Genomic DNA, 21,366 nt, shown 5'->3' on the forward strand with positions numbered 1-21,366 from the left:
TTCTCCTTTTTTACCTCCTTATTATAGGCCTCAAGAATTGTTTCATATTTATTCTGTAACTCGAACATAGCATGTTCCTCCTTCCTAGAAATGGCCAAAAGAAATTTGGATGAATCCACATTCCAGTATGCTACTTGCAAATGTGAAGTATCATCAACCCTTCTTACAATTATGTTTCCCATCAATCCAAACTCATCTGATTTTGATAATGTGGCTCTAGATCCTCTTGTTAATGACCAACTAACCAATGCAACTTGATCCTCAACAAATGTAGTGCCCCTAAAATCCTTTTCATTGTGATCTTTTAAATTCAAATTATTTGAAACAAAACTGAAAACTAAGGCATCAGCAATATCCCAATTTGATAACAATAAAATGTTAGATGCCTTCACTATTTTCCTCCCCTCCTTAGGGCTTATATTCTAACTTTCATCATTTCTTGTTTAGTTTATTTTTGGATGGAAGCTTCATCAATTTCTAGATGCTCTTTTCTTAAACTTTTGCATCTCTCTTCAAAAATATCCATGTTTTCCCTCCATGCAAACTGCTCGAAAGCCTGAAATCTCACAAAACTTTCATCAGCCAAAAATTGATGACTTGCCTATTCTAACACAAAGTCTAATTCCCTACCTCTATAGTCTACTATTGTTAGACCCAATCTTGGGAGGGGAGGTTCTGGAGGGTTGCCCTCATCTAATTCTGCTTGAGTAATAAAAATACCTCCCTGTGATCCCATCTACTCAATCTGCTCACCAGTGAGTTGTTCTTCTCCAATCCTCAAAGGGGATTGAGTGGGTGAATATTCCTCAATTTGCGGTCTCTATTCTTTCATTACCTTTTGCCTCTTGGGACTAGGTTCATCAGGTCTCTCCTCTTGGGCTGTACTAGTGGATCCCATTATTTGCTTACCCTTATCTACAGGAGCCCTTTTATTTTGAATTATAGTGTAACCAGGCTTCTTTTGTACAATTATTTGACCATCTCCTATATTAGGAGTCAAAGCCAACCTCCTCATGACTTCTCTGGCCTTATCAGGATAAGAATCAATAAAAAATTGTTTCTTCTCATTTATAGCTTCCATTATTTCAGGGAAGTTATTCATGAGCTTATTTATTCTGTCAGTCTTTGTATTAACATTATCTAAAGGATTATATCTCTGATCAAAACAATGAATGAATTCTAGGACCCAGGAAAAAGCTCTCCATTTTTCTTTTTTAGTTTCCTACTCCTGTAATGAGAATTCATTCCTTATAATGTCCTTTGGATAATATGAATCATGCTTGACCTATCCCAGCTTAATTCTATGCCTCAAGCTCTAATTAAAAAATCCCTCAGAATCACAAAAATGGGGGTGGGAGACAGCCATCATATACTGATCCAAAATTTTATGCAAAAAGAGCCAATCCCCTTTGGTAATCACAAACTGATGGGCCACTGTACAGGTAGGGAAAATTGACCCTAGCTACCTTTTCAAAAGAAACATTTCTTCTACTCCTCCTAATTGCCACAAAACTTCAGCCATTCCTACCTTCAAAGGTACTTGGTAAGGCAAGACATGAGGACTTCCTTTAAAACCATAGATTCTAAAAACTGTAGAAATAGGGTAAGGAATGGTATCTCCCCAATTATGTGAAACTTTCAAGTTATGGGGTTTGTCCATAGGTCTGTGGAGGTTCATTAATACCTTAGGGATTCTAGGTTTGTCTCTTAATATGATACATCTCAATTTAGAAGCAAAATATCTATCAAATCTGAAAAAATTGGCATTATTTGCATCCCATGTCATATCCACACTCCACAAATGGACTAGCAGTGCTTCCCCATTCTCTTCTCTATTTAATTCCATCTCATTACTAAAATATATCACCCCCTTGAACAAGAACATATGCATCAATAGAGAATAGTGGCCAAAAGTTTTCTCCACTTTGCCCTTTACAATTCCAACTAAACCAATATGAATTTCCTCAACCAAAAAGGAGGCAAAATCAAAGATAACATCTACACCAAAAGAAGCAATCTAAACCATCGTATACATCAGGCCAATGGGCACGAAATCCTGCTCATCCTCACCAAAAATAAGGCACAGGGTTCTATATATTTCTACAACCTAGGAAGTGAAAAGACTCTTCTCAAAAGGTTCCCTAGAGGTTGTGGTAATTACAAGCAGAGTTCCTATTGTATCAATGTGTGCCCTTAGTGCACCTCCCCTAATCAAATCCTTCTTTGCTTTGTATTCATTTTTTAGTTCTGGCAGATTTATTAGCAAATGGTAATCTAACAATGGTTCTAGGTGAAAAACCTCTCTAATTTCTTCAGGACTAATCAAGATCAGAGGCACACCATCATTTCTTCTTAACACCCTAAAAAATTTATCATAATTCTTGGCAATGGCTTCAAGCAAATCATAATCCATGAAAACACTTGGGACTACTAGCTTTCCCAAATCAAAATTCTAGATGTTAGCTGTGGGGCAAACAAATTCCTCTCTAGAAACCACTTTTTAAACAAGACAAGACTAGTTTGCATATTTTTTGCATCCCTAACCCAGTTCCCCTTATCATATAGGCCATCAACAATCTTAAGCCTAAGGTTTAACAAAATTAACCTTTTGACTTGTGTAGGCTCATTGGTGGATTCTAGGAGTAATTCTAGCAAATCATCATGGACATTTCTATCCATATAATTAATTAGCCCAGAAAATTCTTTCTTAGGAGGCATCTTGATCATAATAATAGGAACTGGAATGCTATAGAGGTTGTATGGGAATACTTACTTGACTTTCTAGACTTGTTCTTCTCTGAACCTCTACAATTGTTCTTTGAACAGATAAGAAATTGCCTCACATCTTTACCAGGCTTAACACAATACAATCAACAGGCTCTCGTGCTCAAAAAATGTGAAATCTTTGTTTGAGTGAGACTAGAACTGATGAAATCTCCTATATTATACTCTATTTTTCTCACACGTGAATCTTTCATTCATCATAAATGCACACAATAGAGAAAGAGAGTGGCACCATACTTCCTTTTAAATTTTTGCCATCGATCTTTGAAAACTCCTACGATCACAGAATGAAAATTGGGCTAACTCACATTTCCTCTTAACACATTGGTGGTAAACCTAATAAAATAACTCCATTTGTACCTTTCCTCTAATGTTGGTGTTGCAAAATGGGCCCACAGATAACTAAGGACACGTGTCATCAACTCGCTATCTCGCTATACATAACTTTCGAGCACCTTTCTATAGCGAGCTAGTGATAACCATTTATTTTACTTTGATCCTGTGGCAGACATTTGATACAACCCTTAAGAGAACAATGGTGGGTCCCCCACTGATGCAGGAGCATCCAGAGGTATAAGAGCAATCCTGTATCACCAAAAAAAAAATACTTAGAATTAGTTTCTGTTTCATGTGTTTTCATTTTTGGATACCCATTTGGGTCAAATAAAGGTTCCAACTCTCATAGTTCCACTATCAGTGTTCATGTAAATCCTAAAAAAATAGGAGTATGTAATTGAGCCATCATTTTGGTGAACTAGGAGGTGTAAATTGGCTAGATGAATGTAATTTTAATTTAAAGCATTCCAAAAAAAGAATCAAGTCAAAAGGCCCCACGGTTTGAAAGTTATTGCAGTTTTTCGGGTTGTGGAGACCTCCTAAGAATGCTTCAAAGTCAGGTTAGGGGCATTAAATTACCTTGAAAAGGGCCAAAAAATGGGGGACGAGTGAAGTTTGTCCATAGGGCTATAGAACACTTCGAGAGCTTTCTGAAAATGTAAACGGTTCATAATCAGAGCTACGGTTCAAAAGTTATGCCTCCCGAAAGTTTGGTTACCGTTTCTGGATTCTTCTAGATTTGCATCGACTTCTAAAGTAACTTTTGGAACCTTCTATTTGATCGGTGGATGCCTATTAGTAGTTTCTAGAATGTACTCCTAGTCCTTAACCCCCTGGGGTCTATTTAAGGAGATTTCTGGCATTGTAAAAGGCAATTCGGAGTGGAGTTTGAGAGGAGGTACTGAAAGGAGAAATTATCTCCACATTTATCTTATTGTAAGCTCGTAGGGCATGTTTTGATGTTTATTTTCTCTATACTAAATGTACTAGCTTATTTTTTAGTTAATACAATTTTCCCTTCTTCTGTTGTGTCCATTCTGTTCCTGGGTTGTGTTCCCATCAAGTGGTATCAGAGTCAGTTTTTCTGAGTGTGTAGATAGAGCGCCGACTGTGAGGCTCTTTGCACTAGGACTGTGTGGTTGTGGGTTCAAGTTAGAAGATGCCTTCATGAAGAGAGTGTGGTGAAAGGGCCAGCGCTATTAATCCTGAGGAGGTTATAGCCATCCAAAGGCAGGTACCAGCATTGCAAGAGGAGCTCCGTAGAGGAGAAAATGTTGTCGCAGGTGACGACAGTGAGGATAAAAATGAGGAAGAAGAAATGGGACCAAAAGGGGAATTTGATGGGGAAGTTCTGAATCATGCAGAGGAAAGGCTTTTTACGGCCATTACTAAGTTTGGGAAAAGACCTACAATTGAAGTGGATGTATTTTCAGGAAATTTGAAACCAGATGAGTTGATCGATTGGATCAATGAACTGGAAGAATACTTTGAGTATGAGGATATTAGGGACCCAGATAGGGTTGAGTTTGCAAAGGCCAAACTAAAAGGCCATGCCAAAATATGGTGGCAAGAGGTTCAATTGGAAAGAAACAGAAGAGGAAAGGAGAAGATCACAAGATGAGATCGCATGGTGGACAAATTGAAGAAGCAGTTCATTCCTGTGGACTACAAGCTTGATTTGTTTAAGAAGATGCATGGGTTAAAGCAAGTAGGAAGATTAGTCCAAGAATATACAGAGGAATTTTACTGACTCTTGATTAGAGTGGGGCATGCAGAAGCAAATAAGGAGAAGGTTGCTCGTTATATCAGTGGGTTGCAACCTAACATCAAGGAGGAATTAAGTCTAGTAAGAATGACCAGCGTTGAAGAGGCATACCAGTTTTCCCTATGAGTTGAAGAGAAGCTGAATAAAAGGTTTGAAGGAAGACAAAGAGGGCGCGGTCAAGGAGGAAGGGGAAGCAGTAGATCATCTGGAGGCCGTAATGAAATCCAAAAGAAAAATGAAGATGTGGGTACTAGCAGGAACTAGAGGAATGAGGGTTTCAACCACTCCCATGATCAAGACTTTGGAAATCAGAGAGGAAGAGGTAGAGGACATGGACAAGGAAGAGGCGGCTTCTGTGGTACCTATTTCCATTGCAATGAAGAAGGTCATCGTGCCTTTGAATGCCCTCAATGACAAGTAAGGATAGATAGGAGAGCAAAGGGCCAAGCTAGGGTTGCTCATGTGGATGAGAATGCACAATAATCACATTCAAAAGATGCAGAAAGGGGAGAGACCTTGGTAAATGAAAGAGTCCTACTAAGTGGTGAGATTGAACCAGGATAGCGGAGGATTTTGTTTCGTACCAGATGCAAGTGTGAGGATAAATGTTGTGACATGATCATTGATGATGGTAGCACTGATAACTTGGTATCAGAAGAGATGGTCTCTAAGCTGAAGCTCAAGAGGGAGAAACATCCCTAGCACTATCAGATTGCTTGGGTAAAAGATGATCATAAGGTCCTGGTAAGTGAACAATGTTTAGTGAAATTCAAAATTGGGAGTTACCATGATGACGTTCTCTGTGATGTTATTTCGATGGATGTTTGCCATCGATTGTTGGGTAGACCATGGTAGTTTGATAGGCATGTAGTACATGATGGGCATGCAAACACATACTCTCTGACAAAGGATGGAGTTTGCCACAAATTGAAGCTCATGAAAAAGGAAGATGAAAAGGTATGTAGCAGTGCTAAGATTTGTCTTGTTGATAGAAGGTTGTTTTTAGATGGCATGAAACATCAGCATATGTGCTATGCTTTGATTCCTAGGAAAGATAAAGAAGGTAGTAGTGAAATACCACTTGAAGTTTCAGATTTACTAGGGGAATTTGGAGATATTATCTCTGATAATGTTCTAGATGGATTGCCACCAGTAAGGCAAATCCGTTATCAGATAGATATGATTCCAGGAGCTAGTTTTCCTAACAAGGCTGCTCATAGGATGACTCCTACTGAAACAGAGGAGCTAAATAGATAGGTTCAAGAGCTGTTGAGGAAGGGCTTGATTCAAGAGAGCCTAAGTCCATGTGCAGTACCTACAATACTCGCACCAAAGAAGGATGGAGAGTGGAGGATGTGTACAGATTCTCGAGCTATAAATAGGATAACCATCAAGTACCGGTTTCCTTTGCCAAGGATGGATGATCTTATGGACTGCTTGAGTGGAGCTCAGTACTTCACAAAGATAGAGCTCAAGAGTGGCTATCATTAGATATGGATTCGCAAAGGAGATAAGTGGAAAACAGCCTTCAAGACCAAGGAGGGTCTTTATGAGTGGTTAGTCATGCCCTTTGGATTGAAAAATGCCCCGAGCACCTTCATGCGGCTCATGAATGAGGTACTTAAGAAGTTCTTGGGAAAATTTGTTAGTGTTTATTTGGATGATATTTTAATTTTCAGCAAGACTTTAGAAGAACATATACATCATATTCGTAGTGTCCTTGAAAGGCTAAGGGAAGAGAAACTATTAATTAATCTGAAGAAGTGTATCTTTGCAAAAATGGAGTTAGTCTATTTGGGGTTTGTTATATCACTTGAAGGTCTCAAAATGGATCCGGAGAAGGTAAAAGCCATCTTGGAATGGCCTACTCCAAGATCTACTACTGAGGTAAGATAATTTCATGGTCTAGTTAGTTTTTACAGGAAGTTTATTAAGAATTTCAGTGGCATATGTGCACCCCTAACTGATACAATAAGAGGGGATAGAAAAGAGCTCAAATGGACTACAGCAGCTAGGAGAAGTTTTGAATTGCTGAAGAAGAAGGTGATAGAACAGCCTATGTTGGCACTTCCAGATTTTAGAAAGGTTTTCCAGGTGGATTGTGATGCCAGTGGCAGCACTATTGGGGATGTATTAAGCCAAGAAGGTAAGCCTATTGCATATTTTAGTGAAAAATTGAATGATGCAAAGAAGAAGTATTCTATTTATGATCAAGAGTTCTATGCAATAGCTCAAGCCTTAAAGAAATGGAGGCATTATTTATTTCCAAAGGAATTTGTTTTGTATACTGATCATCAGGCATTACAGTACCTAAATATTCAAGGTAAATTGAATCAGAGGCATATGAAGTGGGTAGAGTTCTTGTGGAGCTATACATTTGTGTTGAAGCATAGAAGTGGAAAATCTAATAGGGTTGTAGATGCACTAAGTAGGAGACAATTGTTGCTTATAGTAATGTAGGTTGAAGTAGTTGGGTTTGATGAACTCAAGAGAGGATCCTGATTTTGTTGAAGCATGGAAAGCTTGTAAAGGACCTGTTGCTATAGATAGAACCAAGTGGTTAGACTATTTGATTCAGGACGGCATGTTGTTCAAGGGTAGTCAATTGTGCATTCCAAGGAGTTCCATGAGGGAAAATCTGATTAAGGAGAAACATAGTGGAGGGATGGAAGGACATTTTTGTCAAGATAAGACCATTTCCATTCTTAGAGAACATTATTTTTGGCCTCAAATTTGACAGGATGTGAAGAAGTTTGTACAGAGTTGCCAGGTTTGTCAAGTTGCCAAGGGGTATAGTCACAATACTGGCCTATATCAGCCATTGCCTGTTCCATCAAGGCCAAGGGAGGACATAAGTATGGATTTTGTTCTTGGATTGCCAAGGACATAAAGGGGTAATGACTCAGTATTCGTGGTGGTTGATAGGTTCTCCAGAATTGCACATTTCATTCCATGCCACAAAACTCATGATGTTGTCCATATTGCAGACTTATTTTTCAAAGAGGTGGTAAGACTACATGGTCTTCCAATGAGCTTAGTTTCTGACAAAGATACTAAATTTGTGGGGTATTTCTGGAGGACATTGTGGAAGAAGTTGAGAACGGACCTAAAATTTAGTTCCATGCATCACCTGCAGACTGATGGCTAAACAGAAGTGGTAAATAGAAGTCTGGGCAATTTGCTGAGATGTTTAGTTGGGGATAAACCCAAGGTATGGGATTTGATTCTACCACAAGTAGAGTTTTCTTACAATAAATCTATAAATAGGAGTTCTGGAAAATCATCATTCCAAATTGTATATGGGAATAGCTCAAGGACTGCACCAGAATTGAGGAAGATAGAACAAGGGGAGAGGACAAGTGCTGAAGCTAAGGAATTTGCTGAACATATCAAATGTCTACATAAGGAGGTTCAAGCACACATTATCAAGATGAATCAAGAGTATAAACCTAGGGCTGATCAAAGGAGAAGACATAAGGAATTCCAAGTAGGCTTTCTAGTCATGGTGCACTTATGAAAAGAAATATTTCCAGTCGATACTTACAACAAGCTGAAAACGAAGAAATTCGGCCCCTGCAAAATTTTGAAGAAACCTGACTCAAGAAATGCATATGAGGTGGAGCTGCCAAATGGTATTCACATTTCTCCCATTTTCAACATTGCAGATTTAACAGAGTATCATGATGATGGTGCAGATGAGGAGTTGCTGTTAGAGCCATGTCCAATTCCTACTTCTAAGAAGGAGGAGATAAAAGACATTCTAGATCATCGTGTGGGTAGGAGTACCAGAAACAGGTAGTATGAAGAGTATTTGGTCAAATGGAAAGGACGATCGATCGAGGACTCAACTTGGATTTCAGCAGCTGCGGTTTCCCATTTGGGATTTCCTGTACCATTCATAAAGTGACAGGGTCACTTTTCAATCTACCCTGGGTGTCTAATGCAAGAGCATACAGAGGTATAAGGGCAATCTTGTGTCACCCAAAAAAAAATATACTTAGACTTAGTTTCTATTTCATGTGTTTTCATTTTTGTATACCCATTTGGGTCAAATAAAGGTTCCAACTCTCACAGTTCCACTATCAGTGTTCATGTAAATCCTAAAAAAATAGGAGTATGTAGTTGAGCCATCATTTTGGTGAATTAGGAGGTGTAAATTGGCTAGATGAATGTAATTGTAATTTAGAGCATTCTAGAAAAAGAATCAGGTCAAAAGGCCCCATGGTTTGAAAGTTATTGCAGTTTTTCGGGTTATGGAGACCTCCTAAGAATGCTTCAAAGTTAGGTTAGGGGCATTAAATGAACTTGAAAAGGGCCAAAAAATGGGGGATAGTCGAAGCTGGTCCATAGGGCTATAGAGCACTTTGAGAGCTTTCCAAAAATGTAAACAGTTCGTCAATCGGAGCTACGGTTCAAAAGTTATACCTCTCGGAAGTTCGGTTACCATTTCTAGATTCTTCTAGATTTGTGTCAACTTCTAACGCAGCTTCTAGAAGCTTCTATTTGGTTAGTGGATGCCTACTAGCACTTTCTAGAATGTACTCCTAGTCCTTAACCCTCCAGGGTCTATTTAAGGAGATTTCTAGCATTGTAAAAGGCAATTCGGAGTGGAGTTTGAGAGGGGATACTGAAAGGAGAAATTATCTCCACATTTATGCTATTGTAAGCCCTTAGGGCATGTTTTGAAGTTTATTTTCTCGGTACTAAATGTACTAGCTTATTTTTCAGTTAATACAATTTTCCCTTCTTTTGTTGTGTCCATTTTGTTCCTGGGTTGTGTTCCCATCACTCACTCACTACCTTGCTATACATAACTTTCGCACATCTTTCCATAGTGAGTTAGTAAGTATCGTCGATTTATGCTTGATTTGATGATTTAGGATCATTTACATGTTCTATGCATGGGCAGTGGGTCCAAGATACTACTGTTGTTGAGCTAGCTTAACATGCTGGAACACATATATATTATTTAATTTTGAATGACATCATTTTTCCTTGACTCTGTCGTGTTTGTCATTTTTAGGCATGTTGCTACCTTGCTACCAGCCAAAAACACAAACTTCCTGGTAGCGACATAGCGAGCTTCAGAAGAGTCAAAACTTTCGACCTATAAATGTTAAGTAGGATGCCACTATGTCATTTAATCTACACAACTCATTTCTAATGAATCACTTGTTCGGGGCCCATCTCTTTTAAATTCTCCTTTACATCACAACCCTTCGACTAGTCGCTACCTTGCTACCGGTGAAAACACCAACTTCCTGGCTAGCGAGATAGCGACTTCTAGTGGAGTCAAAACTCTAGTGACGGAGAACAAAAACACATTGATTGAAAATTTATCAATTAATACTGGTGTCAGAGAAGGTGGTCATGCATATTAATGAACTTGCATGGGAATTTTTGCAATCACATTAGTTTTTAAAACAAATTACCGCTTCCTTTAAAATTTGAGCACTTGCTATGTCACTACCGATAGGTCACATAGATTTTTCGATAGCGACTTAGCGAGTCACTGGAGAAACTTCAATTCTGGTGACACCATTTGTGAATCCTCCTCATGCATGCTTTTTTGATATTGAAAATATTGGGCCAAAGCCTTCTTTAATACTAACAATCCTGGGACATAGCACATGATCATAATGTCTTGATATTCAGACACCTTTTTCGATGCCGGACTTCATTTTTCAGCATCAGGACATATTTCTCTGATGGTTGCTACAACGCTATAGGAAACAACCTCACAATTTTTGTAGCGAGTACGCGACATCCATTGATTCTAACAAGATCCAACGACGAGATAAGATTTTTCAAAAGGACTCAACAATTACCTCGACATAGGCGAGAAAGAATATTCAATTGTTGTTAAGACTTTCGTGCCAAAATAAGATTTAAAAGGCAAGACCTAGGGTTTTACACAAATTTTAAAAGATATCAAAAATACGAGACCAAAACCTAAAACCCTAGGACGTAACAAAAGAACTCACATCTAATTTTTTTACCATGATTCTAAGAAAAATTAATATGTAAAAAATTAGACCAACAGAATGGTCTATAGATACCATTAGGATAAATCACAACTATCGATAAATTATCATATTAGAGAATTACAACTATGGATAAATCATCATTTAGAACTATTTTGACTAGTAGCTAAGATATCAATTTTCATCATACATGAAAGAAGTTGAAGAGAAATCAATACACATCAACATCATGAGAAGAAGTGATTTGGTTAATGAATCAATTACTAAATCAATATGGAGTGATACAGAATAGAAAATGAGGAATCCGTAAGGGGTATTTTGTTTCCCAAGTGTTGATAAGTATGATAGCTACTATGAAGACCAAAAACCAAGTGATAATTGATCAATGATCATATGTATATCCAATGATGGTCCATGATTACTATGTAACAGGATGATACACAAATCAGGAGAAGCTGTATCAATAAACATAAATAATCAAGAGGACATCAATCAACATATGACTGAGAAATAATAAGCAATCAACACTCATAAATGATAACAATATGGAGGAATAGAAATATGTTATGATAATGATTAAGTGAAAAAATGACAAAATTTGAGACCTATTGAACCAATGAACCATATTATTATACTAGCTCATGTACACTGACTAGTGAGATTATTACTCTTGGCATCCAATAAGGAGAATATTATAATCAATAACTAAAGGTTGATTAATTATTGAATGAAAGGATGCAAATCTAACAAGGAAAAGGTGCATCTAGAAATGATCATGAAGGGATACAATCTTCATTATTAAAAAATGTTATACTAACCAATCTTATTGTTAGAAGACTTGTAATGAAAAGGTGCAATTAGCAAAGGAAATGAAGGGACACGAGACATGTCCCATACAATGGCACTCCTCACTCAAGGATGCAGATATAAGAAAGCTTTTCCATTGATCATTTAGAAATACAATACAAATTATTCAAAATACAAAACAATTTAACACAAATGTCTTATATTCATTTAAAGAGGTTCTTCAAAATCTATTTCTTCTTTCAATCATTTTATGTTTATTATTCCTAGCTAAAAGATATGAATATTTCTAAGTTTTGAAGCTACATGAACAATGCACAACTTTTATTCAATAGAGGTATGAAGAATACTCATGATAGATAGTCATTGTCAGTACACTCCAGAATACTGTCAGTTGGCTTCTTCTCATATGTTTTAATTGTCTCCAAGTAACGAGCACACTCTTCCACACTGCAATCTCCAAACAAAAATCCTAATTAAAGACAAAAAAAATTCTCCCATTTAAAAGAAAGTAAAATAGTTTTTCATGCATGTTTGACCCTATGTTCTAAGTGTTCCTTGGTGGGGTAGTACAAAGGATCCATGGTGTCTTCCTAGGAAAATCTACAAGAGGTTGGAACAAGTAAATTAGAAGAAAATCCTAGTAACAACTATATAATGTATAGTAATATTAAAACCTAGAAAGATTGCTACCAAAGAGGCAAAACTAATGCTAAAGATAACAATCTAATTTTGGAAGGTGAAGTAAAAGCGATTGCAATAGATGATCTAGTACTCAATTATGAAGTATTTTCCAAGACTTCAAAATTTGTGGCAAAACATTCATGCGAGACAGTATTTTAAGAAAGAAGCCCCATTTTATACATTTTTGAAGTTGTATATTAAAAGTGTTACTTAGCATTTTGACTTTTACTAGCTTTGAAGATGAGTCTCTTTAAGGAAAAGGGCATGTTGTGTGCCTAGACCCAAAATAACATTATACTTGTTTTCTAGCCTATAGCCCTAGTTCCCAAAAATACATCTCTTCTTTTCAAAATTTAATAGATAGAACCACCATTGTTTGAGTACTCTTTCTTTACAGTTAGGAATTTGTAGCTGTAGTTTATCTTAGGAGAGCGTGTACTTCCCATATTTTGCAAATATGGTGTTGTTTGATATTTTTCTGCAATTCATTCTATGAATTTTTAAGGAACTCCTCAAAATCCGCACTATGAAGGAAAGAAAAAAATATTCAAAAATAAAATGAAAACCATTTATTTCATTGGTAAACAGCAGGGAACATAGTCCTCTAATGGTAGAAATAATAGCTCAAGGTGAAAAAGGCTTCTAAAGAGATGCAAGCAAGATGATTAAAGAATTTTTTAATTCTTGATAGATAAAATCATACCTCAAAAATCCATCCACAAGTTCAATGAGAGGTTCCCAAAAGTCATGCTTTTCATTGTATGACCTTGTCACTAATGACAAATTTACTGTTGAATTTAAGTAATCGAGTCTTCCATGTAAACTAGACATGATGCCAGTGAAACAAATGTTCAACAATGGAACCATCTACATGGACAAATGAAAAGTGAAAACCAATGTCAAACCACTGATGGATTCCATGATTTAAACATCATCATATAGATCAAAACTATTGAGATATAATATTTACGTAGCCATTTTCATCACTAAATTGTGAGAGTACATGCAAGTGAAGTGTCACATTGCAACATTCCTCCCCATGAAATGCTTACCAGAACCCAAAAATCATCAAAAAGTGTTGTTGAAATCCTTTGTACTTGGGCATCAATCACTAAGTCATCTAGTTCATGGGAATTGGTCTGATCAGCTAGTCTCAGGGAAAACCTTCTTGGTGACCTTTTCATTCCAATTCTTACAAGCAATGTACCAGCCTATAAATTGCCTCACATGATCAGATTCCAAAAAAATAAAAAAAGAATCTCAATTATCCTTCTGCAAAAGTGATCAATAGATTATACCTCACTATCTAGCATCCATATGCTAAAGTCTTCTCTTGTCTGTTTAATTTTAGTTGCATCCCAAATACTATTATCAAGGAACTGAGCTCCAGTTACTAAATCATTGCGAATACAATGCAATGAATTGAATTCACCTAGTTTTGAGGGAGATTTTCTTGCAATGCATCCTCTACATTTTAATGACTTCCCATTTGTTCTTTACATGAGATTGAACTTTGACTCTGCATTTTAAACTCCCCTATTTATAATTTATGGCTTGGTCTTTGCTTTGGCCTTTTATAGTGTAACATTCTTGCTTTTTAACATAATGGTTCCTCTAACCCTACCATTTCACTCGGCACCTATAGATCTTTTCATGCTGATGCATGGGTTCTTTATGGTCACAATGTGGATTTCTTCTTTTTAATGCATGGGTTCCTACTTAATGCTAGTCTGCCTTGTGATTCAGCATGGAAACTTGCTTCTTTGTCTGGTCAAGTCATCCCTACAGCTTGTTCCCTTTTTTTTTCACACAATGGGTTTTCCCTACTTCCATTCTTTACATGAGATTCCTAATTTATGACTTCAACTGGTGATTGCTCACAGCTTCTGCCTCTTTCATAGCTTCTCTTTTTTACCTACAACTTTGCTTGAGCATGGAGCTCCCTATTCTTTGGAGGTGGTTTGCACTCTTTCAATACATGAGTTCATTTTTTTTACTATGGCCTTATTCTCCTCTGATCATGGCATTTCCATCTGGACCCACTGGTGATTGAGTACATGTGTCGATAGGTCACTACTTTGCTATACATATAGAACAAGCACCTTGCCATAGCAAAGCAGTGATAGCCATTGATTCGATCTTTGATCCTATGGATGACACATTATCACATCTCTTAGAAGAATAGTGGTGGGTCCTTATTCACTACCTCGCTATACATATCCTCCGAGCAACTCTTCATAGTGAGCTAGTGATAACCATTGATTTTACTTTGATCCTATGGCAGACATTTCATACAACCCTTGAGAGAACAATGGTGGGTCCCTCACTCACTACCTTGCTATACATAACTTTCGCACACCTTTCCATAGTGAGTTAGCGAGCATTGGCAATTTATGTTTGATCTGACGATTTAAAATCCCTTATATGCTTTATAAATGAGTGGTGGGTCTAGGGCGCTGATGACACAAGAAATTCTGCACTGTTGGCAACAAGAAAACCCTTTTTAATCTTAGTCATCTTTCCATGTTGCTTGAGGTCCCACCACATGTTCATTTCATAGTGCCTCGCTATGACACGTGGCATGAAGGTGCATTCCCACATTCCTTAAATTTTGAGTAGTTCTTTATTGCGAGCTTGCACCAGCCTTTGATCTTTGAAGGATCTATGGCTAACCAAACTTCGATCACATTTGGTAGGGAAACCTCCTTAATGGCACAACTAGCAGTACATGTCAGCAATCATGTTTCAATTTGGTACACGATAGCATATACTAAGAACTCCTGACCCCACCTTACTACGTGCCCAAAAACTTGCTTGCCCGCTTTATTTAAAAGTCTTGCATCTCAATATTGTGGGAATGCGGTACCTGTTGATCCGAATGATATCAATAGTTACACAAAAATTTTATCACATTGGGCTTTTCTAAATAAAATAATATGGTTAATAAGTTTTTAAACAAGATTTTAAATAAAACCATGCTCACGTAAGCCTGACCTTAGGGTAAAATGATATATTTTAAAAATCATTTTTATGAAAAACTATTTATAGGGCTTTTCAAAACTAGGGTAAAATAAGGCATGGTACTAGGGTTTCTAAGAAATTCTCTGAAGACAAACCTTGAGAATTTAATAGGATTTCAGAGACACAGAGACCAAGCTATGAACTAGGGTAATCTAAGGGTTTGAAAAATACAAGGAACAAAATCCTAATTTGCAAGACACAAAGACTCAAATAATTTTTCACTAAAAATTTTCAAAATTTTTGCATTGTGAAAAATCAAACTCAATTGATACTTGGATAGTTATGCAAATTTTTGGTTATGATGATGAGATTAAGCTAAGAGATGAACTCCTTCCAACTGCATAGTTCAAGCGAGCACCTAACCAAGTTTTATTCAAGATTGTATAATTTTTGAGCGTCCTCATTCATGTTTGACTATTACCTCATATAAATCAATAATCCACTTGGATATAGAAATTGAGTGATTATTACCTACCAAATAAGGGTTCGAAAATAATAGCCACTAAGAGTTGTGCAGCATAAACAAGATATGGTTGGAAGTAAGCATTCATGTATTTTGTGCAGCTAGATAGTCTACAAATGTCCAAAAAGCGATCAGACATATGTCATAAACAAAAACAATGTTATATTGTAAATTTCAAAATGATATTCAAATGACCAAGCCTCCTTCATGATGCTCCTGATTTTCCTATTCGAATATTGCCAATTTTTTAAATGCAAGGTAAATACCATTCAATCACCTTTGATTACTATATTATCCATATTAAAAGCTTTAATCATTTGGAGGACAAGAAGTGGAGCTCAAACACCTATTTTTATAGGATGAAGTACCAATGGTGATCAAGTCTTAATTTCATAATTAAGAGAATGTTGAACAAAAAGACATAACTAATATATATATATATATATATATATATATATATATATATATATATATATATATATACAACTATTCTAAAAAGACTAGATAAAATTTTGTACTAAGAGAAATTACAAAAATTATATCCATAGACTGGTTTGCATAAAATGTCACATGGCTTGGTTTCCTTGATCTCTTCTAGGCTCCATTTTGAGAGGAAGTTGATTTTCCTTTGTCTGTTGCAGCTACACTCTTGTCTTGTGAACCAGTCAAAGATCTTTTAGAAGTTGATTTAAATGTTGCCACAAACATCACTGGTTTGAGCACATGCCAACCTAATTGAAAAGAAACAACACATATAATATCATCTTACATGTAAAATTTGGTAATTCCCTAAAAAGGCACTAGAGGATGTAAAAGGCATTAAAAGTACAATATTGCAAGTTTCTTCTAATAGATCTATTTGAAGTTCTCTACTGTCACAGGAAATGTGACAACATGTCACTATTTTGAAGAAATTTAATGAAATATGCCTCTCCCACTTTTTGTGACTAAAATGTAACTTGTGGGAGAGGTACTTAAGCCTATAAATATGATGTTTTTACTATGATTTAGATGTTGTTGACAATGAACAGAGAAAGGAATAGTGGGTGACTGATGAACAAATAGTGAGGGTGCACTTAGAAAGTACCACATGGTGAATATAGTGATCTGAGGGTTGGAGTGGATAAATGAGTGTTGGAAACAATTTAGGGAGTGTATTTTAAGGTATCTAAACCATTAGAAAGGTTTTATGAAACTGTTAAGGGTCTTTTCAAGAGAGCCATAGGCTAGAAATCCTTAAAACGAGGGTTTGATGAAAGAATGCTTAGATGTGAGTGGAAGTTCAAACAAATTTAGGAATCCTTCTATTTAATAGATTTTTTAAGACTATGTCAGGGTTTGGAATGTTGGAAGTAAGAGCAAAAAGGATTTGCTTTGTAAATGGAGGGCTAATTAGGCCTAGTTACATGTAGGAGCAGTAATAGAAAGATTCATTAGTTACAAGATGAAAGGAATGAGATTCATAGGGTTTGAAGAACTCAACAAAGGGTATTTGAAAAGGTGAAGAGGTTACTAGGTTGTTTGAGAAGTTTGGAAGTAAAGTGAAAATTACTTGCAGGACAGGGCTAATAGGACAAGCCTATTGAAGGCAATTTTAAGTTTGAGACAAAATGAATGTTTGGTAGGAGTTGGAACTCCTTAGTTATGTTATTTGAAGGGTATTGAAGCATTGTAAGGATCAGGGGAGTCTTTGAGTACAGAGATCAAGAGTTGGTATTACAACATTGTGATCCTTAAGATTTCTAAAATTACAAGAAAAGGTGTTAAATAGAGCTTTTTGGAATATGGAAACATTTTTTTTTAGGGCATTGTATTTAAATCTTGAGCTAACTCCTTGTGATTTCAGTCATCATAAGTATGATGCTCAAATGGCTTCAGGTATTGAGTGTTCTAGCATTGGTCATTAACCTCATTTTCTTTGAAATTGTTTGGTGAAGATTTGCACATGAAATTGAATTTAACCCTAGCTTACCTAGATGCTAAGGTTCTATTTTTTGCAAACTTGGTAGAAGTTTTATTCTTCCAATAGGACATAGGGTTATTCAGCATAAATTAATTCAGTTGGGAAACACCTTTTTGCTTTCTAAAAAGAATGACCATCAAAGAAAAAATTGTCCTATTTCAAACTAAAAAAGTAATGGCCTAACCCTAGAATTCTTATACATTCAAAAGTCTTAGTTTTTTGTCAAGAACAGGATAAAATGCAGGAAAGGTAAGCACATACTTTAGAGAACTGTAGTATTTGTTGAGCAGCCTAAACAAAATCATATTATATTAATGGGGAGTCTGAAAGGCAAAGACCTACCTTAGAAAAACATATTTTTAAGAAAAATCCAAAAATAAAACAAGCTGCATGAAATGTGATGATAATGAAGACAATCAGAAGAATAATAAACTCATAGAGATAAAAGAGGAAACCTTCTAAATCTAACATCATAACACAGAATCTGGTCAAATAGTTAGAGGGAAAAATAGTGAGTTACTTTGAAACAATAAATATGGATGCCAAATCCTCTCCTCTTCTAACCCATAAATGAAGATAAATTCTATTTGTTGAAATGTCAAAGACCTTGGTCGATTGTTACTCATTTAAACATTTTGTAACTCAAGAGACAATTTGGGTTTAATATGCTTTAGCAAGTAAAACTTGCTAGCTTTTCTTTGGAGTGTACTTTGGAATTTATTTTGAAAAATGTCATCTTTTGTAAATATATATTATATAAAGGAAAGGGGGTCTTCTATTTTGTTATCTTGGTTTTTTGACATTGGCTGCTCCCCATGTAACAGAGCCATGTGTGTCATTATTGAGTGTCAAGGTTATAAATTTGGGATCTATTCTTTATATTTTTCCATTTTGGTAATGGCTATTATAGAGAATGGATAGAGGAGAGGAGTCAATTAGCCTCTAGCCTTCCTAAAGTTCCTTGGATTCTTGATGGGCCAAAGACATGGAATTTTTTAACGTATAAACTTTCTAAAGTTCCTTGGATTCTTGATGGGCCAGAGACGTGGAATTTGTTAAAGTATAAACTTCCTAAAGTTCCTTTGATTCTGGTGAGGACATCAATATAATAGGAAAATAAAGATACATCTTATTGTAAGAAAATACACATACTTTTTAGACTAAAATGAAAAGGGTCCTTAGCTTGTCTGACCCTCTTGAACATAATGAAAAAGGGTCCTTAGTTTGAGCTTCACTTGGTTTCAAGAATACCATAATATTCTCTACTTAACAAGGCCAACCACATGATGTTGGAAGCTTGTCTGGCCTCACCCCCCCTCCTCCTAACATCGATCTAAAGTACCCATTATCATCTAATTGCATACTTCATTCATTCATTCATCCATTTATGAACTATAACATTTAATCAATACAATCACATAACATTCATTAATATGATATAAAATTCATTACTACACAATACTAATCAAGACTTCATTAACACATAACAATATTCATTAACATAAAATAAAAATCTGTATTAATACGCATCATTCATACATGATTACTTAAAACAAAGTTCTTTCATTATCCAACAAGGTTTATCAAAGAAGATTTTTAAAACATCATTTCTTTTTTTGTTTTTTTGAGCTCTCTTAAGAAAAGCGCTCATAGGAGCATCCATATCTGCATCATTTTCCTCCTCTTTTGGCATGCGCAATTTCAAATTACGATGGCTCCTTCTCTTTGGAGGAGTAGGAGGCTACTACACTAAAGGGGGCTTTGTTGCAAGAACAAGTGAATGGGATAAATTGGCATACTCATTTTCTTTTTTTAACTGTTACAATTCTATAATTAAGTACGAATACAACATAACATGCATTTTTCTTACCTAACAATGCCACATCATGTACATCAACATTTTGATCCACCACTACGTCAACATGTTGAAAACTTGGAGCATGGTCCACTCCTTCAACATGATGTTCAACATACTTTGAAATATTCAAAAAAAGGATACGTGTCAAATTGCAATTGAAAATGTACATCATGGCCTTCGTCACTAGCAGGTTTTGTGGTAGGATATGAAGGTTGTAGTAAAATGTTATGCACATTGTTATGTAGTCAATTTATGTTTAAAACTAATACTAAAAAAGAATCTTCTCAATTATTCAATTTCATTTACTTTTCATCTAACCAATTTACCTATGAGATATCATTTGGTGTACTGGATTCTTGGGCATCACTTACAAATTCTTCACATAGGCATGCAACCACAACTTTATAGCCTTCCTTCAAGGCAATTTTTCTATCTTCATCTGTTACCTCCACATTGAATGATGTGCCCTATATTTTTTTCTTGATAACGTTAGTTTTCCATGCATGATTTCATTAAACAAAACTGTTTGTAACATTATATTTTAAGAAAAATGAAATTTCATTTATCTACTTACAACTCGAGATAGGAGATTCATATAGCCACCAGAGCCAAGTTTGTGTTGGCCAACCTTTTCTACTCTCACTTTCATAGCCACAGATGTGTCTTGCAATCTATGAACAATTCCAAACATCTTAGATTATATATTTACAAATATCAATAATTAGTGCATGATTACAATGTACTCAATACTATAATGACATACCCCTTTTTTCCCTATGCTGCTTCATTAACTCTATCTTCACATAGCTTTTTCTCCTTTGCATCTTCTATTATTTCATTCCACTCCATCGGTGGAATCATAGGAGGATGGTCATACTTTGGGTTATCCTTAAGAACCCTTCTATATTGATCCCTCACAGTCATTATATGTTTTGTTGCTCTTTTCAAAAGTAGGCCAGTGTCAAAAATGTTTTTCCCAAATTTCTTCTCGAAAGATGCAATCAACTAATTTTTTAATTCCACGGCTTGTACATTCCACCTTTTTAAAAACAAATACATTATTAGATCAATAACTTTAATATATTACAATAAATGGAAGAAAAGAAAAATTATGTAGCAATGATATGAAACTATGTACCTTTTACGTATGGTGGGTCCAAATCGTCTCAATGTCATATCAAAAAGATGTTCAAAGAAAGCATTATTACATACAAAAACATAAAGGATTTATCAATCCAAAATGAGTAATGTAAAAGTAAACTAAATTTACACTTTAAATAATAACAATTTTAAAGCACCTGGAAGCTTTCATTCTTTTAATGGAAATATAGTTTTCTTATTCAGCAATAATGTCCCTACATATGAACTAAAACTAATCACATGAACTACTCCAGGAAATGGATCAGCATCAGTAGTACTGCTCTCTATTGGTCTATCAACTAAAACATCATGACAATTAAATGACAATTCTAGTACTACTCTCTATTGGTCTACCTTGTTGCCTATCTTCATGTCTCTCTATGTGTGGGTATATATATATATATATATATATGTGTGTGTGTGTGTGTGTGTGTGTGTGTGTGTGTGTGTGTGTGTGTGTGTGTGTGTGTGTGTGTGTGTGTGTGTGTGTGTGTGTGTGTGTGTGTGTGTGTGTATGTGTGGTGTGTGTATGCATGTGTTTTTGTGTATGCAGGCTTCTGTAGA

This window comes from Cupressus sempervirens, chromosome 5, assembly GCF_028749045.1.
Source record: "Cupressus sempervirens isolate cs-2001-9-10 chromosome 5, ASM2874904v1, whole genome shotgun sequence".
Lineage (NCBI taxonomy): Eukaryota > Viridiplantae > Streptophyta > Pinopsida > Cupressales > Cupressaceae > Cupressus > Cupressus sempervirens.